The 17,380-nt window shown below is 35.1% G+C and overlaps 1 protein-coding gene across 1 annotated transcript in view; it reads right to left on the bottom strand.

The window, feature by feature from the left end:
- The window catches only part of LOC119836380 (CLIP-associating protein), a 45,745-nt gene extending 44,339 nt beyond the window's left edge, over window positions 1-1,406 (bottom strand). Inside the window, exon 1 of the mRNA XM_038361684.1 lies at window positions 1,326-1,406. The gene's annotated coding sequence lies outside the window, so the exon portion shown is untranslated. The remainder of the gene's footprint in view (window positions 1-1,325) is intronic.
- Between the last annotated feature and the right edge of the window lie 15,974 nt (window positions 1,407-17,380).

The raw sequence follows: 17,380 nt of genomic DNA, 5'->3' as shown, positions 1-17,380 counted from the left end.
TATATATATATATATATATATATATATATATATATATATATACAGAGGAAGTCATGTTACACTATTTATATCTGCAGAACGGCAACATTTTTTTTAAACTTGGTATGGAGATAGTTTGAGATCCAAGAAAGGACATTGGATAAAATAGGAGTTTCTATCCCAGAAAACAAATGGGAACAACTTCACCTGAAAAACCCCTACTTTTTCGAGTTTTCCAAAAAAAGATAAATCTTTACAGACCTGATGATGAACTCTTTTAACTTGCTCATATCTGCGACTTGGAAGTAAATACTTTTATATCCATTAGTAGTAGGGACATTAAGTTAGAACTATGCCGCCCAAATCAGATAGTACTGATATAAGTTACTTATCTTCTTAACAATTTTTTGTATACATTTTAGGTGCAATTTCACCGAGTATTGACTTATCAATACTGATAAATTTACATACTTGAATTATACATGTTAGATATTGTAATTCACGAGATAAAAAGGGTTGTTTTGAAGAATTTGACATTACATCTTATCAGATACAGTGAAGTTTTCTCATCTTTAGGGCACTTAGTGTTTTAAAATATAAATAGATTATATCTAACATACTGGAACAGCATAAATGTTAACTGCATTGCAAGGAATTGTATGTAAAAACCACATTAAACACGTGAAAATACGTGCTTTCTATTCGAAAACAATAACCAATTTCGAATTATCCAAGCCTGCCTTTGTTGGTCTTGTTTAGGCTAACAGTTAAGCACTAGAATGCCCTAAGCGATGTATTATTTATACCTACATGGGTGATGTCATCCTATTCCAATTGAGGATGCCTGCATATGTTCCTACACGATATATTTATGTATTTGGCGTAGGACATTCGTTGATAAACCAAAGGTGGCAGTTAACTTCAATATTTGTGCCGTTTTTATGGCGATTTCACAAAAAAATTGATCGTCGGAGTGGTAATCATAGGTGGTGTGTAGCGATAACGTGATTTTATAGCGAAATTGACATCAACTAACAAAGCCCTGTCAAATTTCTCCATCTCACCATTTGTCACGAATTTCATAAACAATGGATAAGTAAATATTGCGGTATACAGTTATTTCGTGTATCCTACCTGATTAAATGATGAGGGTCATAAAATATGTTTAAAATCACCTAGTAATTCAAGGAAAAGTAAGCATCGGAGACATTGCCTTCTAAAGATGTGACCTTTCCAACAACACAAATTTGCATAAACACAATCACTTTTCAATTTTTTGTATCAACAACTGACAAATAACACATAAAATAATTTAAACTCGTAATTGCTTTCCGAGAAAATCTCACCGTTTTAAAATCACTTGGAAAATATTCGGTACTCGCGCATGCCCAACAAAAATTTACGTCACGTGATCTGTCATGGCGTCATACTTACTTTTTTAATTTTTTCGCAATATGTTCAAGGCTATTAATCATACAGCCAAATGTAACAATATTTTATATTCATACATAAATTAAGATTTATCTTTATTCAGGTAAATTGAAATTTAAACATTTCTTCAATTTGTTACAGTAAAAACATTTTAGAAACAACACATAATACGTTTTAGTATTAACTAAAACTTTCAATAGATGACGCCACTTAGTTAAGTTATACCGTTAGTTTTTAAAATTTGTTACGCTATGTATTGTTTTATCAGAATGTGGTGAAGAAAATGTAACCCTTTTTTATTTCAGGAATGAAAAAACAATCCATATTGTATATTATTTCGATTGTTATCTGCAAGTTAAATAAACTTTTGCAGCGTAGCGTGACGAAAAGTTTTCATAAAATGTTTGGCTTAATTTGCAATGGAGACAAAGAAATTATATAAACCACAGACGGGCTCAAAAAAAAGCATTTAATCAATAGAATAAATTATAAACTAATATTATAAATGCGAAAGTAACTCTGTATGTCTGTCTGTCTGTTACGCTATCACGCCTAAACCACTGAACCGATTTTTGACAAAATTTGGTATGAAGATAGAACTGAACTTGGGAAAGGACATAGGATACTTTTTATCGCGAAAAAAGGGTAGAAAGGGTTGAAAGAGGGGATGAAAGTTTGTATGAAAGTTCGTTATTGTGAAACCGATTTTGATGAAACTTGGTATGAAGATGGAGTTAAACGTGGGAAAGAACAAACCATACTTTTTAATGTAAAGAAAATACTCCTTACCATGTCGCGCGATATAATAAGAATTCTACGCGGGCGAAGCTGCGGCCGAAAAGCTAGTCTTTTTTAAAAAAGATGACGATTTGTATCTAAATGGAAAGAAACTGTATTTAGGTTTTAAAAATCTTTATTAATAAATCAGCGATTTCATTATGTGTAAAAGTAAACATCGAGTGAAAAGAATCGTTTGTATCTCAATTATTTCATATGAGAGCCATTAAAACTATTTTAAATAATAACAATAGCCTCAGAGGACAGCTAAGTTAATAATAGTAAAAACCGGGATACCGACAAGGCTTCACTGTAGACAAATAATTTAAATGATTGCAAATTTTGCAATGTTTTTTCATATGAACGTAGCACGTTTTAGTGTTTCGCCTTTTTCTCGTACAAACACAATCTTCTTCATTGTCAGCCAATTGATTTTCTATGCGATTCTGTGCTTGTTTTTGAGTCTTTACTATTTTTCTAAGACACGACTCTGAATCTAATATCGCTGTGGATGATCTTCTGCAAGGTTTGCATGGAGATTTTTGGTGTCTAGTCGCAGAGGGTGGTAGCAATGGTCTGAAGTAGCCTGGAATAGCTACTGACGGAACCTGGCTATTTGACGAACCTGATGCCAGAGGAATGACAGGCGGGTAAGTATAATATTGGTTTCTATAACTCTGGTCCAATCCTGCATTGCGATTATATTGCTGCTGTTGATTCGCGTCTTCAAACTGAAACTGTTGCCGTGAATACTGCTCAAATTGCTGTTGTAGTGATCTGTTGTACCGACTAATTTGTGGATTTAAGTTCTGTGATGATTGCCCCGGAATATTGTGACCATTCTGCAAGGAATGTTGTCTTAAAGTATCGATCTTTTGGTTTTCGTAAGACTGTCCCTGGACGGGTACGTAACTTGATTGTTTGCTGCTGGCTGTGTGTGGTCGTCTATAACTTTGCTGGCTGACTGATCTATGCTGGCATTTTCCGTACAATTGACAATTCACAGACTCATCTTGCATATCATCGAGATTTATAGGTGTAGATGTTATTTTAACTCCAGCACTGAAGTCGTGACTCTCGTAATGCTGATTTTGTTTGTTATTATGTGGGTTTTGGCGGGGCGTTATATTATCAGCGTAAGGTGTTTGAAGAGCGAAAGGGTTATTGCCACTGTAGTTATTGGTGTTGATATCATTTTGCATTTGTATTCCCCGATGTAAGGGCTCGGATCTAAAACTTGCCCCTTGACCAAAATGTTCAAAATCTGTTTGAGACGAACCAAAATTCTCTTGATTAATCGGTGGATCATTGATATGATCTTGGTTGTAAGTCTGAGGTGTGATCGGTAAGAGAGATATCCACTGGTCATCTTCCATATTTTGGGGACTGGTTTGAGCTACACTCATGCTGGGATCTGAATGATAAGGAAGAGGAGTTTGAAATGTATTATACATTGGAGGTGGTACAACTGATGCATTGTTTGTGCTGTGATTGTTATAATAAATCTGTGGTGGATGCGACTTTCTTAGAGGTTCAGAATTTCTCAACTTCTCAATGAATGATTCAATTTTCATACTATCTATACTGTCGTCTATTTTCTTTAGACATTTTTTTACTTCTTCCTTCATTTTTTGCTCTATTTCATTGCTGTGGCCCGATTTTTCTAAGTCACTCAAACGCCTTGCTAAAGTTGATTTTATTTGATTTTTTATTTGTGCTGTGTCATCATTGATATGCATGGGCAACTCATTAAGGAATTCCGTAACTTCATATTTCATTCTTATTTCTTCAACCTCATCCATAAGAGCGTTCTCGTCTGGACCAGGAACCTTACTTAATTCACACACAAGTTGATTACTCTTAAGTAGGGAATCAGCTGTATAACCTGTACCTTCCTGGTTTCCAGCTTTTATATATTTTGCAACTGCTTCATTTATCATCATTTTATACATTTGTTTACCATCAATATCATCTCTATAATAATAATATACAACAAAATTATCGACTATATCATTTTTTATGTCATTTACAACAGCAGTTCTTTGTTCATCTAAATTTTCCGGTTTGTCTAAAACGTGACTCACAACTGTTTTTAATTCCTGTTTGTATTTGTAACGACTGTTTTCTTCAACTATCAATGGCTTAACAGAATTAATTGCGTCTATTAACTTCTGTTTTAAAATATTTTTATTTTTCACGTATTCGCAGCATGATGGTAAAGTTGCAAATATGCACTCTAATTCATCATCCAACAGAGCATTATACAAGTTATTGTCATTAAATATTTCAGGATTCATGTTGAGTTCGCTGATTTTGATAATTATTTTTATAACCATGTTGTCTTTGAATAATTTAACATTGTCTATTTCCTCTTGTGTGTTAGCGGGGATTGGTAAATCTTTGCACCAGGACTCCACCATGTCAATTATAGTATCTGCTGGTTTTTTAGACTGTGTAGGGCGAACTTGGCAACATCTGGGCAACGGTGTTTGAGTGTGAGCTTCATAATTGGGCACTAAATGGGGATATTGGACCTTATCTATAAATTTTGTAATATCAACTTGAGAGACACATTTCCTCATTGCAAATGTTGATTTTAGTCTGGCTTGCAATTCACTGGAAAACTGATCAATAAAAACTTCTTTTCCCGCTACTAAAGGCATTTTTCGAAGATATTTTATAATTTCTTTATGCATTTTTTGATCAGAATCAACGTCAAATTTTTCGATTTCATGCAGTCTCTTTGCAAGCATTGTGAGAATTTTGTCCCATTCTAATATGTCCGCTAATCCAGTAGACTTTATTGTAGGCAGTTTTTCAAACCATATTTCAATTTCGCAACGCGTCTTTATTTCTTCGACTTCATCTATTATTGATTCTTCATTAGGTAATGGTACTCGGAATAAAGAACTATATAATTCATTATATAATTGTTCCTGAGATAAGGGTGCAATAGTTCTTTTTTGAGCATTCTTAAAATATTTATTAATTTTATCACGGACCTGTCTTTCGTATTTTAACTTTACTGCATTATGACTATAATCAAAGTTGTCCAAAATAAACATTGTTGCTAATCTATCTTTATATATTTCAAAGCCTGGGTCAAAATTAGGTGCGGGTGTTTGTTCTGGAATCGACATCGAAATAGTATCTTCCAATTTCTGTTTATATCGATCACCTGATGTCTTACGGTTGATGAGTTTTTTATTCTCTACAATTTTCTTTAATAAAGCCTTCTTTAAAGATTCTTTGTTTTCTGTAAGTTTTTGATTAGCTGGAATGCTATTTAAAAAATGATCTATTTCTTGCGCCAACACGCTTGTGTAGAGATTATCGTTGTTATAAAAAACAGGGTCTGTATTTATATCACCTAGTTTTTGATAAAGTTTTGTTGCAATATTTTCCTTGAATTCCTTAACATATTTAGCCTCTCCTTGTATAGGTAAATCAGCACACCATGTTTCTATGGTTTCAACTATCGCTTTAGCGGGATCTTGTTTCTTTTCATTTCTTTTGTAACTGCAGCAGGGACCGGGCGTTTTACAACTCCTGTTAGATTGAGTAATGTCATCGTGTTTCTTCATTTTTTCTTTAGAAACTCTTTCTATTCTGTTTAAAAGTTGTTGAATTACAACTGGAACTATAATTTGTCTCTGAGAATCAAATGGAAAGGATAACAACCATTTTTCCAAATACTCGTTAAATTGAGCGTGGATTAAAGGATTTTGTGGCTCTGTTTTTTTAGCTTCTTGGTATTCACACATTTTGTGGACTAGTTCACCTATTTTGTGAGTCCGACTCTCAGCATCACTTGTGTTTTCTATGGGCAATAACGGTAAATTATTCAACCAATCAGATATTTCTTTGGCATTATTTAATTCAGTGCTAAATCTTCGAACTGTTTCGTCTCCTAGCAATGTTTTATTAGCTAATCTTTTATACACTTCATTTGTAGCAAACGCGTCTGGTTTTTCTATAATTAACTTATTGATTTCCCTGACAAAACGTAAAGAACATGCTTCTAATTTTGATTCGTTTTCTGTTAAACTTGTATGGTTATCACGTATAAATGACTCAATAAAATCGCTTAAAGTTTTGCTATTTATAGGAAGATTAACTTGATTGCTGTTTGCAAACAAGCAACAAGGCTTCGAAGAACGAATTCTTAAAATATTTCCAATGATATCGTCAACAATAGTATTTATATTCTCTTTGTAATCAGTTGCAATCGAAATTGGAAGTTCATCAATGAGTTTCTTTATTACAACTTGAAGTTCTGTTGTATTGGGACTTGCATTATTATGTTCAACCACGTATATATTTTGTGCAAGATTGTTTATGAACTCAATACGCTTTTTGTTAGTGAAGGTTTCACTAAGAGGTATTTCGTCTAACAAATCAGATATCAACATTATGTATTGCAGCTCCTTATCTAATTTTTTAAATGAAAGTAATCCACCGGATACATACTGCTCTAAGCTGTCGTAGACTTCTTTTCTCGAAGGCAAACACAAATTTGGGAGTTCTGTTTTTAATAAATGAGAAAATAAATAACGTGTTGCAATATTGTCTTCTGAATAATTGTATTCTAAGTATTTTAGTATGAGATTTTTCATAAGTATTTCCGGTTCATATGATTGAGGTTTTGATCCACAACACACAAAAGAATCATCAAGTTGTTCTGAGGATGTTTTAGGGATATCTTTTAGTTCCTTTAATAAACGATCAATGTAAGGTTTAGCATCATTGCTATTGTCAAAGAAATCAAATCTATTCAACCATTTACGTACAATAAAGTATTTTAATTTTTCGTTTTCTAAAGCAGTAGTTTCACCTTCTTCTTCTAGTTTAATTTGATCATATATTTCTCTAGCTAAATATTTGATGTTGTCTAATTTCATATCGGTATTTTTAAACTCTTTTGGCAAAGTGTCTAACCAGGTGTTGATAATTTCTACTATTTCGTTTATATAAATGATATCAGATGAATTTAATTTAAGAAGCTCTTTCGGTATAGACTTTTCGCTTTGTGGCTTTTTATGTTTAGTTCGAATTTTATGCTCAGATTTAAAGACCGATAGAGTACCCACCAGAGGAGGTATATTTATTATATTGATGGGGGATGAAATGGCAGAATGCTTAATTCCTTTATCTTCAGCTGCTTCTATTATATTATTTATTATATTAAACGTTTCAAGTTCAGATAAATTTGTTAAATTATTTATCAAGGTAAATAATTCTTGTTTTACTTGTCTCTTTTCACCGATTATTATATCATTGTAGTTTTTAAGCAAAATGTTTGTGATGTCTTCACAATGATTTTCTATGTATTCTAATTTAGCCCTTTTAAGGATATCTTTTACCATGTTGTTAAAGTTTTCTTTATTGTTTGTTAAATCGACGTTCAAAATTGTATTCCTGCTTTGATCGTTCTGTATACTTTGAAGTCTCCTATTTAAGTCATCAACAATTGTATCTCTGTAGATAGGATCTATCGTAGAAGTACTAAGTGGTAAATTATCAATCAAGTCCAATATTTTGACTTTTAGCATTAACTTGTCACTTCTTTGGGGCGATCGTTTAACTATATGTTGCTTTAAATTATCCCACAAAACGTTAGAAATAAAGTTTTTATCGACATTTGTGTTAACGAATTTATAATTTGTATTTTCCATGATATTTTTCATCCAATCGAATACTTTTTGTTTGAATAACATTTTGATCTCTTTGAACTCTTCTTGATCATATCGTAGATTCTGTTCTCTATTGTACATGTTGCTTACACTTTGTTGGACTTGAACTTTAGCATTTGCTGTTTCTTTCTTTTCATGAATATATATCTGATCATACGGTGTATCGGAACCTATGATTTCATTATAATACTCTTGTACAGTATTCGTGGACATGTGCTGTATCTTAGTAGAATCAAGTAATTTATCAATAAGAGTACTTGTGGCTACCTCTCTGACCTCGGGTTTCTCTGGGAATTTTCGTTTATTCCTATAAGAAAACTTCATGAACCTCCTATTCAACCGATTTATTTTATCTAAAAGATTACCTCTCAATTCTTCCTTCAACATATTTTCCTTATCTAACCCAGGCAAAGAATTGAGAATAGAATCCGCTTTTTTCCGTAGCATCAAATTGTAAGTTTTATTACAAATATCATTGGACATATCGTAAACTTTATCGATGAATTTATTAATGAGCTTATGTTTTTTCTGTTCCACAGATTGGTCTGGATATCTAGGAATTTCTTTTGCCCAATCCGATATTTCTTTACGCAGGCATTTCTTATATTTTCTGGCGTCGTTCACAATGTCCGTTATAGATGTTTGTCCCTCTGATGTTAAACTTGAATTTCCGCTCAAATAAGACGAAGAACCACTCTGAAAAGAGAATACATTGGATTACCTACTTAATTACCTTCATATTAAGAGATATAATAATAAAGTTTAAGGTTAATTTCTAAGAAGGCACGACGATACTCGGTGCAGTTTCGGATGTGGATCAGAAACATAAGTTGAAACATCAATTATTTTCCTGGTCTCGAACTTGTGGCTCAATTTAAGCCCGAGATTCTCATCAAAGAGCCACAACAGGTATAATAATGAAAAAGCCAATTACCTGCGAGTCCCTCTGCTTATTATTGCTTGATGATGAGTGATGCTCTACAATATGGCGGTCCAACCGTTGCTTAATAACTGGACATTCATTCTCGGAACAAGACTGCAATAATTAATGGCATTATCAACTCACACATCAACACTCACAATCTCACACTGAAACGGAGTATATGTTAGGATATTGTTGCTTATTGTATTGTCACCGATCCTAGATAACTGTGCAAAGTTTGAATTAAACCTGTCCGTTTAAATTGGCTCAAAATCGATCTAAAGGAGTGGGTTACATACATACTATAATATAATCGTAAATTATCGTGTATCATTTATTGATTTTTATTTAATACTAGCTGCACCCGCGGATTCACCCGCGTAAGTCTATATCCCGTAGGAATATCGGGATAAAAAGTTGCCTATATGTTATTCCAGTTGTTCAGCTGTCTACGTACCAAATTTCATTTCAATCGATTCAGTACTTTTTGCGTGAAAGAGCAACAAACACACACACATCCTTACAAACTTTCGCATTTATAATATTAGTAGGAAAAGTAGGAAGTAGGATCAGTAGGACGGTTATCCAACACCTATTACATTTCAGAACAACACCATCTACATGGCCACCTTACTTATATATGTTTAATAAGTAATTAATGAAATCATCACTACATAGTATAAAGTAAAGTCGCTTCCCGTGTCTGTCCTAGTCCCTATATTTATGTTTTTAAAATTTTAAAACTACGCAACGGATTTTGATGGGGTTTATATTAATAGATAGACTGATTTAAGAGGAAGGTTTGTATGTATAATTATCTATTAAACAACTCCGAACTTAACGCGTGCAAAGCCGCGGGCAAAACCTACTTCAATATATTTTGCAATCATAAACGTTAGCAACACTTACAATGCAAGCCTTGATCATATCCTTGAAGCTTCTTCCCTTCAAGTATCTCACGTCTATCGTACCGCCCAATTCATTTGTAGTCTCCTCACCCTCCAATAGAACGGTATCTATGAGGCTGGAGCGACCTTCTGGAAGGTAGGGTACGTCTAATTCCGGTTCTTCGTTGATTTCTTCGATATCTAGGGGTTATATAAGACTAAATTATTTGTATCTATACTATAGTTTTAAGCTGAAAAGTGAAGTTCCATGTCCTCTACTGGGGTATGGGGCAGATGATGTTCATCTGTTTCACTGATTGATTTTTTTACGGACAAGCAGGTGATCAGCCTTCGGTGTCCTGCCAGACCGAGACATTTTTTTTTGTGCGTCCCCACCGGGAATTGAACCCAGGACCCCTCGGTTCTACGCTCACGCGTTAACCACTGTGCCAAGGAGGCGGTCAGTTCTAAGCTGAAGTGTTTGTTTATTAATCTCCGGTACTACTTAGCCGATTTGCATGAAACTTGGTACAGAGATAGTTCGAAAACAGAAAAGACAAAGGATCGTTTTTTTATTGGTTTTGTATTGGAATGGTGTGCGGAAAAGCCCGAATCTCTCCATCCTTTTCTTTGACGACGTCGGTATAACCGCGTATAGTCCATATCGGTTTCATACAAACTCAAATCCTAATTTTGTAATATGACTAAACTAATTTTAACAAAAATAATAAAACTTTATACCCATAAGCATACATAGATAGATAGATAGATTCACCAACCTTTATCAAATTGTACAGCGACTGATGGTGTTTTTGTATGTATCGATTCTATATTGATTATTTCGCATTCTTCCAGATCATTCATATTGTTATTGTAAATATTTTACTTATAAATTGACGCGAACTTGGCGTAATACAATTGTAGCGAAGCGAAAGCGTTCCGTTATAGAGTAAACAGTAAAATCATAATTGCAATAAATCACTGGCAATTTATAAATAAAAAATGAAAAACTTAAAAGATAAGTTAGCGGAGCATTATGTTGTTTGTTTTTAAATATTTAAGTTAAATGTAGATATATTATGAGATATACATTATGCCTTATGACATGTTTAGCAGACAACTGCAATGTGACAATTACGCATGAATATTGTAACTAATAAATTAACCAAAATAATAAAATACATATACATGTGGTATATAACACATATTCTTAACTTGTAATAAATATTTTAGTACATTTAAAAACATTAACAATATAAAACATTTATACATAAATAAAGCATAAGGAAAATGAAAAGAACGAATGCAGAAAAAGAATAAAACGATGATCTATCAAAAAGACAATTGACTTGCAGTTTAAAGTTGACCCTTGATGGAACAAAATTCTAAATTTCTGTAAAATTATAATCGTACATTTGAAATTTTATTCAAATTTCTGCAGGAAATGTTAGTATTGTTTTATAATATATTTTATTTAAATGATGTAAAACAAATACCAGCTACATATCTATTAAAACGATAGTTATGTGCAAATTTTCTCTTTATAATATTAATAGCATGTCACCGGGTGTTACTGACAATTGCTGTTCCCGTTAGATTTCCTATGTCCTTTGTCGGGTCTAAAACTATATCTGTAACATGATTTCAACATGATCGGTTTAGCCGTTCTTAAATTATAAATAGTTTAACTAACACGACTTTCTTTTATATGCATAAGATTACCCAGTAACATTCTAAAGAGAAAATGAAGTTGCAGCTTCCTAAAGGTGAAATAATTTTTCGAATCGGTCTAATGGTTTTTGCTTAAAAACCTTACGAACATACACAATAAAAAAAATTCCTCTTAATAATATTATAGTAGATCGGCTAGTTTAAATACAGCGCTACATATACAAGGATCATAGGAACATCTTACAATTTAAATCACACAGCATCTTACCATATTATTTACGTCTCTTAGGCCTGAACCTGACTGTCTTAACTGGCTGGGTGGACACCGCCCTGACTCCTGTTACTCCGTGTCACGTATGATGAAAATGACTGTAAGTATACCACCAGTTCCATTCGATTGCTGATGTGGGATCATGGGAAGCGGTCAGGTGTCGACACACAGTCGATGTGAGAAGGTCACTGGTCTCAATGCCGCCTTATGAATCTTATGGATAAAATATTTTTGAGTATAAAAGTGATATTTTAACTTTATTGTATTAAAGGGTAATAATTGCTTTGATCTCTATCTGTCTGTATGTCTATCCGTCGGTCCATCTGTCTTTTTAGCTTATTTGTACAGAGCCTTGAGCGTTGCGAGGACAGATCGAGGAAATATTTGTTTGTTTGTTTGTTTGCTTGTTTGTTACGTTGTACTGCTCGATCCATTAAATTACTATTTATTTTATGATTAGGAAGCTCTCATCGTTATCATTAACAACAACCTATAAATATTATAAACTCGAGACTGTAAAAATGTATGGATGTTTGTTACTCTTTCACGCAATAACAGCTTATCATGTGTATGAAATTAAGTGAAGAGGTAGATTACAATCTGTATTATCACATAGGCTATTTTCACCCGGGTACCAGGCGAGTGAAGCCGCGGGTTAAGGCTAGCTATATTTTATGTCCTGTGTCTGTAGTTTTCAATTAACTACGGTTATACTTTATAAAATTGATTATACTCCTCATCTTTATCTTCTCCTCTTTTTTTTTTTCAACAGCATATCCCCATAGCCAGGCATTTATACTGATGATGGAATGTGGTGAAGGGATGATCGCTGTGGTGAGGGGGCTGAGAGATTCGGCGCTAGCTGTCACTCTGTTGGACGGGGGGAAGCACTATACGTTGCAGCCTGATGGTAAGACATGATAGAAACTTATTTTATTCACCTTTCTTGCTGATAAATACTTTTATAGCTCTCATATACTCGTACGTAGGTAAGTTTAAAGTTTCATCAAAATCTATTAAAAGCAAGTAAAATTTGTGTCTAATGGAGTCGGTTACATAAAAACGTGCAGACAAACAGGTGAAGCTAATAAAAGCGTGTTTATAGTGAACAAAATTCTTACCTTCCCAGTCCTTTTCTTTTATCGCCAATCCTTTCCTTATCCTACACCACTCAAAAGTGGACAACGCATTTGCATTGGCTCTACCTTTGCAAACGTTCATCTGCGGTGGTAGTCGCATACCACCAGGCCAATCACCGGTTCTGTAGCTTGCTCTAGCACAAAAAACTGTCCGTATCGATATCTATGTCTATATCTGTTACTAGCTGCGCCCCGCGGTTTTACCCGCGTACGTCCGTATCCCGTAGGAATATCGGGATAAAAAGCTGCCTATATGTTATCCCAGTTGTCCAGCTATCTACGTACCAAAAATTATTGCAATCGGTTTAGCAGTTTTTGCGTGAAAGAGCAACAAACACACACACATCACACACACCTTACAAACTTTCGCATTTGTAATATTAGTAGGATAATGTCTGTACAGTGCCTCCTCCAACGTATGCCAACAACGCGGCCGGTTCGCAGTGTACAGCTGACGTCCTGCGACGAGAAAGTGCAGTCCAAGCCACTGATGGTAGATATGCCAGCACTTATAAGGTAAGCGAATATTTAATGAGTCTTTTCAAATTATGCCAAATTGAAATGGGCCTGTATGGTAAGCATCAGTTTTTAAATCAAAAAAGAATCATGAAAATCGGGTTTACCCAAAAAAAGGTTATGAGATAGCAACCAAAAAAATACAGTCGAATCGATATACTTGCTTTTTGAAGTCGATTGAAAAACATATCAGCCAGTAAAAAAGAAATTACAAAACAAACAAGACTAGAGAGAATATTTAAATAAATTAATTTATTATTGTTGTCCTTTGACAGATGATGCACTGTCACCTGACGCCAACGTCACCACACACGGAGGTCACGGAGTTTCCTCCGCAACGAGCTGAATTGTGCCCCGGTAATGTATTCTTGTCCCCTTGGCTAAATGAATATATGTTTGTATCTGCTTCTAATTCATGTTCGCTCAATGTCTTGATCGATTTCTGTGTCTGTATTTATGTCGATATCTGTGTATGTATGGATGTATATGTTTGTCTGTGATGTCCATGTCCATGTAACTGACACCAGTGACTTTATACGACGTAACGTCATTATATGATAATCATCTAATATATAAAATTCTCGTGTCACAGTTTTCGTTGCCATACTCCTACGAAACGGCTTGACCGATTTTGATGAATTTTTTGTGCATATCCGGTATCTATGAGAATCAGCCAACATCTATTTTCCATGCCCCTAAATGATAAGAGCAAGGCAGAACAGCGTTTGCCGGGTCAGCTACTAAATTATATATAAGAGTGGCCCTTGTTTACATCGGTGTCGCTCCAAAACCTACACAATCAGTAATCGATTGTTGTACTCAATACTTAAATTATTAATAACTAGCTGTGACCCGCGGTTGAAACCGCGTAAGTCTGTATCCCGTATGAATATCGGTATAAAAAGTGCCTATGTGTTATTTCAGTTGTCCAGCTATCTACGAAGCAAAATAGTATTATTATTCACCAATAGATGTCGGGAAAAACAAAACACGAATAAAACACGAATATGACATTTTCTAAAAAAAATTCCTAGCTAGATCGATTTATCGCCCCCGAAACCCCCTGTATACTAAATTTCATGAAAATCGTTGGAGCCGATTCCGAGATTCCAATTATATATATATATATATATATATATATATATATATATATATATACAAGAATTGCTCGTTTAAAGGTATAAGATATAGTTTAAATACTATATTCAAAACTATTTGGCACCCGAGTGAAAGACCTAACATTGCCTAAATGGGCGAATATCAACCACCGAGCTCTTCCAGTGTTTATAAAATATCTCGATATTAAATTCAACCAATATAGTAAATCAAATATATTTTAGGTCAAGGAAACTTTGAGATTGGTGGACCCGGTAGTTGTGAGAAATACAAAGCGACCAAGTCCAACAGTTTCAAAGGTGGTCTCTGCTGGCCTGATAAAGGTATTTCATCAGATCTGCTAAACTTTTCATCGTAGGAACAACACTGGTCATATTCAACTTAAAATATCGAGTCTCGGCTTTTTGATAAATAAGATTAGCTAAGTCAAGATTTATAGCCTTATCTCACAGTAAATGTTGACTCAATAACCTGTTTAATTATACGTCATATTACTAATTTTTTCCTTTTTAATTTTTTTATGTCATTAGGGGGCAACTGAGCTCGTGGTTCGTCTGTTTGTAAGCAATCACTACCGCCCATGAATTCCATTCCCAAGGGTATTCCATTCCAACCCATTCGCAGGTAGTAGAGCCTCTGCGGATGCGTTGCCGGCTTTTAAGGGATAAGGGAAAAGGAAAGGATTAACGATTGGAACAACAAAGTATGGAAGGGAAAAGGAAACGGATCTCCGGCTCCCCCACTCATCATAGGAAACACAGTGGCATGCCACGATGTCACGTCGGTGTTCTATGGGGTGTGATACTTCTCCGGTGCGAGCTGGCCCAATTCATGCCGTAGCTTATTAAGTATCTCCCGTGTTATCTCACAAACCACATTACCAGGGGCAGTATTCACATCTCGTCCGTCCGTACAACCAGATGCCTTCGCGAGTTCCCTCCGAAAGTATCCGAACATGTCTCCGGAGAGATCCACGGAAATTCTGGAGCGCCTGATTTCTTACGCGCAGAGCAGGAGTAGTGGGTATCCTTCTTCGAGTTCTAAGATAGCATCACAGCAAATAAAAGAGCGTGAAAAGGCTGTGTGTATGGGGCAACCGAGCTCTACTACATTAAACTTATGTATGTTTGTAACGTTTTCACGCAAAAAACCACTGTATCGATTTCAAAAATTCTTTCGCCATAATAAAGCTGCAACTTCACTGAGTGACAACCTGTATATGTACCACGGGCGTAGCCGGACCAAACAGCTTGTATTTAATATGCGTATGTCCACTTGTGTGATGACAAAAACGACGCAATACAAACAGATTGATAATTATACATCGCTTGTTACATTACAAGCTTGGTCATCATTTTCGACTAAGCGAGCGATCGCGCATTTTGATGCGTTCATTGCGAGAGTCGCGAGTGAATCAAACCAAGAACTTCTTTTTAACCTCTTTTATTTGTTCTATGGTTTAAAAACATTTTTTAAATAAGTTATTTCCACGATGTGAAATGTTTGTTACAACTCTACCCCATATAAAAATCCCACGGGAATTATTCAGATGAAATCATGGGACAATTCATAATTTACTCGTATATAGTACATAAGGCGGCCTTATCGCTTATCAGCGATCTCTTTCGGGCCGCCAAAGGACTATTTATAAATATAGATTCTTTAAATCCTCTATTTATAATGCATTTCTAATACAGTATCGTCAAAAACAAAAACCCCATCTCCCACGCGTAACATCGAATCTGATACGTCCAGCTTCTGTTTAGAAGCATTGAGAAATACCAACTCTAAGCAATGCAAAAGTCACGATACCGACATAAACCTTAGGAACAGGAGGTATGTACTGCACTGGTTATTAAACACGCTTTTATTAGCTTCACCTGTACGTTTGTATGTAACCGACTCCTTTAGACTCGATTTTGACCCACTTCAAACGGTCAGATTTGATGTGTGATTCGTGTGTTCATCATTCTTTAAAGGCAGTTTGATTATCCGTATTTTGTAGGATTGAAGAATCGCCCACACGCGAGAGATCCAAGCGACCCCCCGACTCTGAGGTCGAATCCTGGAGACGAGGCACCTTCTGCAAAACCGCAGACGTCAGATATTTGAAAGACATTACCAGAGCGGTCCGCGAAAGCATTCGTGGCTTGGCGGTAATCTACCTCTTAATATATATACGCAAAAGTACCTGACAAACCGATCTATCAACGCACAGCCTAAACTACTGGACCGATCGGGCTGAAACTTGGCATGCAAATAGCTACTACAATATATACGGTTTATGGTTACGGTATACGATTCGGCAAGTAAATTTGTTGCATGCAACTGTGTTTTATTCGGTAAGTGGGAGAGTTCGAGGCCTGTATCCTATTCATTAACCTTCCCAGTCCATTCCTGTGTTCCCATCTTCAAAAGGTCATCATCTCTCACCCCTTAAAAGCGGGCAGCGCATTCGCAGCGGCCTTACCTCTGCAAATGTTCACGGGCGGCAGTAGTCGCTTACCATCAGGCGAACTACCGGCTCAGTTGCCCCCATGACATAGAAAGTCATATATCATCAGAGAGATGTATAAAACATAATTAATAGTATATTATTATTATTATTATCACAGGCCAATAATCAGCCGGAAAAACTTTCAAGACATGAGAGTCCATCGCCTGAGAGACGCACACACGCACAAAAGGTAACATACAACGAAATACTAGCGCACCGCCACGGCTTCACGTGCGGTACACATAAACCTCTTCGTTCGGACTCTACATACATATCAAACGGTGAAAGGATTTTTAAAATCTATCCGTTGGTTCCTGATATTAACACGTTAAAACATACTTTTGGCGTTAAATTATTTATATAGATTTATTTTTTCTTGTATTTAACTATATTCACTGCTAGAACTAATGCAATATTGTTTTTTTGTTTTCAGAGTTGCAACTCAGTGAATATGGAAATACAAGGTAAAATAATTCATATT

The sequence above is a fragment of the Zerene cesonia genome, chromosome 24 (genome assembly GCF_012273895.1).
Source record: "Zerene cesonia ecotype Mississippi chromosome 24, Zerene_cesonia_1.1, whole genome shotgun sequence".
NCBI classification, from domain to species: Eukaryota; Metazoa; Arthropoda; class Insecta; order Lepidoptera; family Pieridae; genus Zerene; species Zerene cesonia.
The sequence above is the reverse complement of the archived record's forward strand: the minus strand, read 5'-3'. Positions and strand labels throughout refer to the sequence as shown.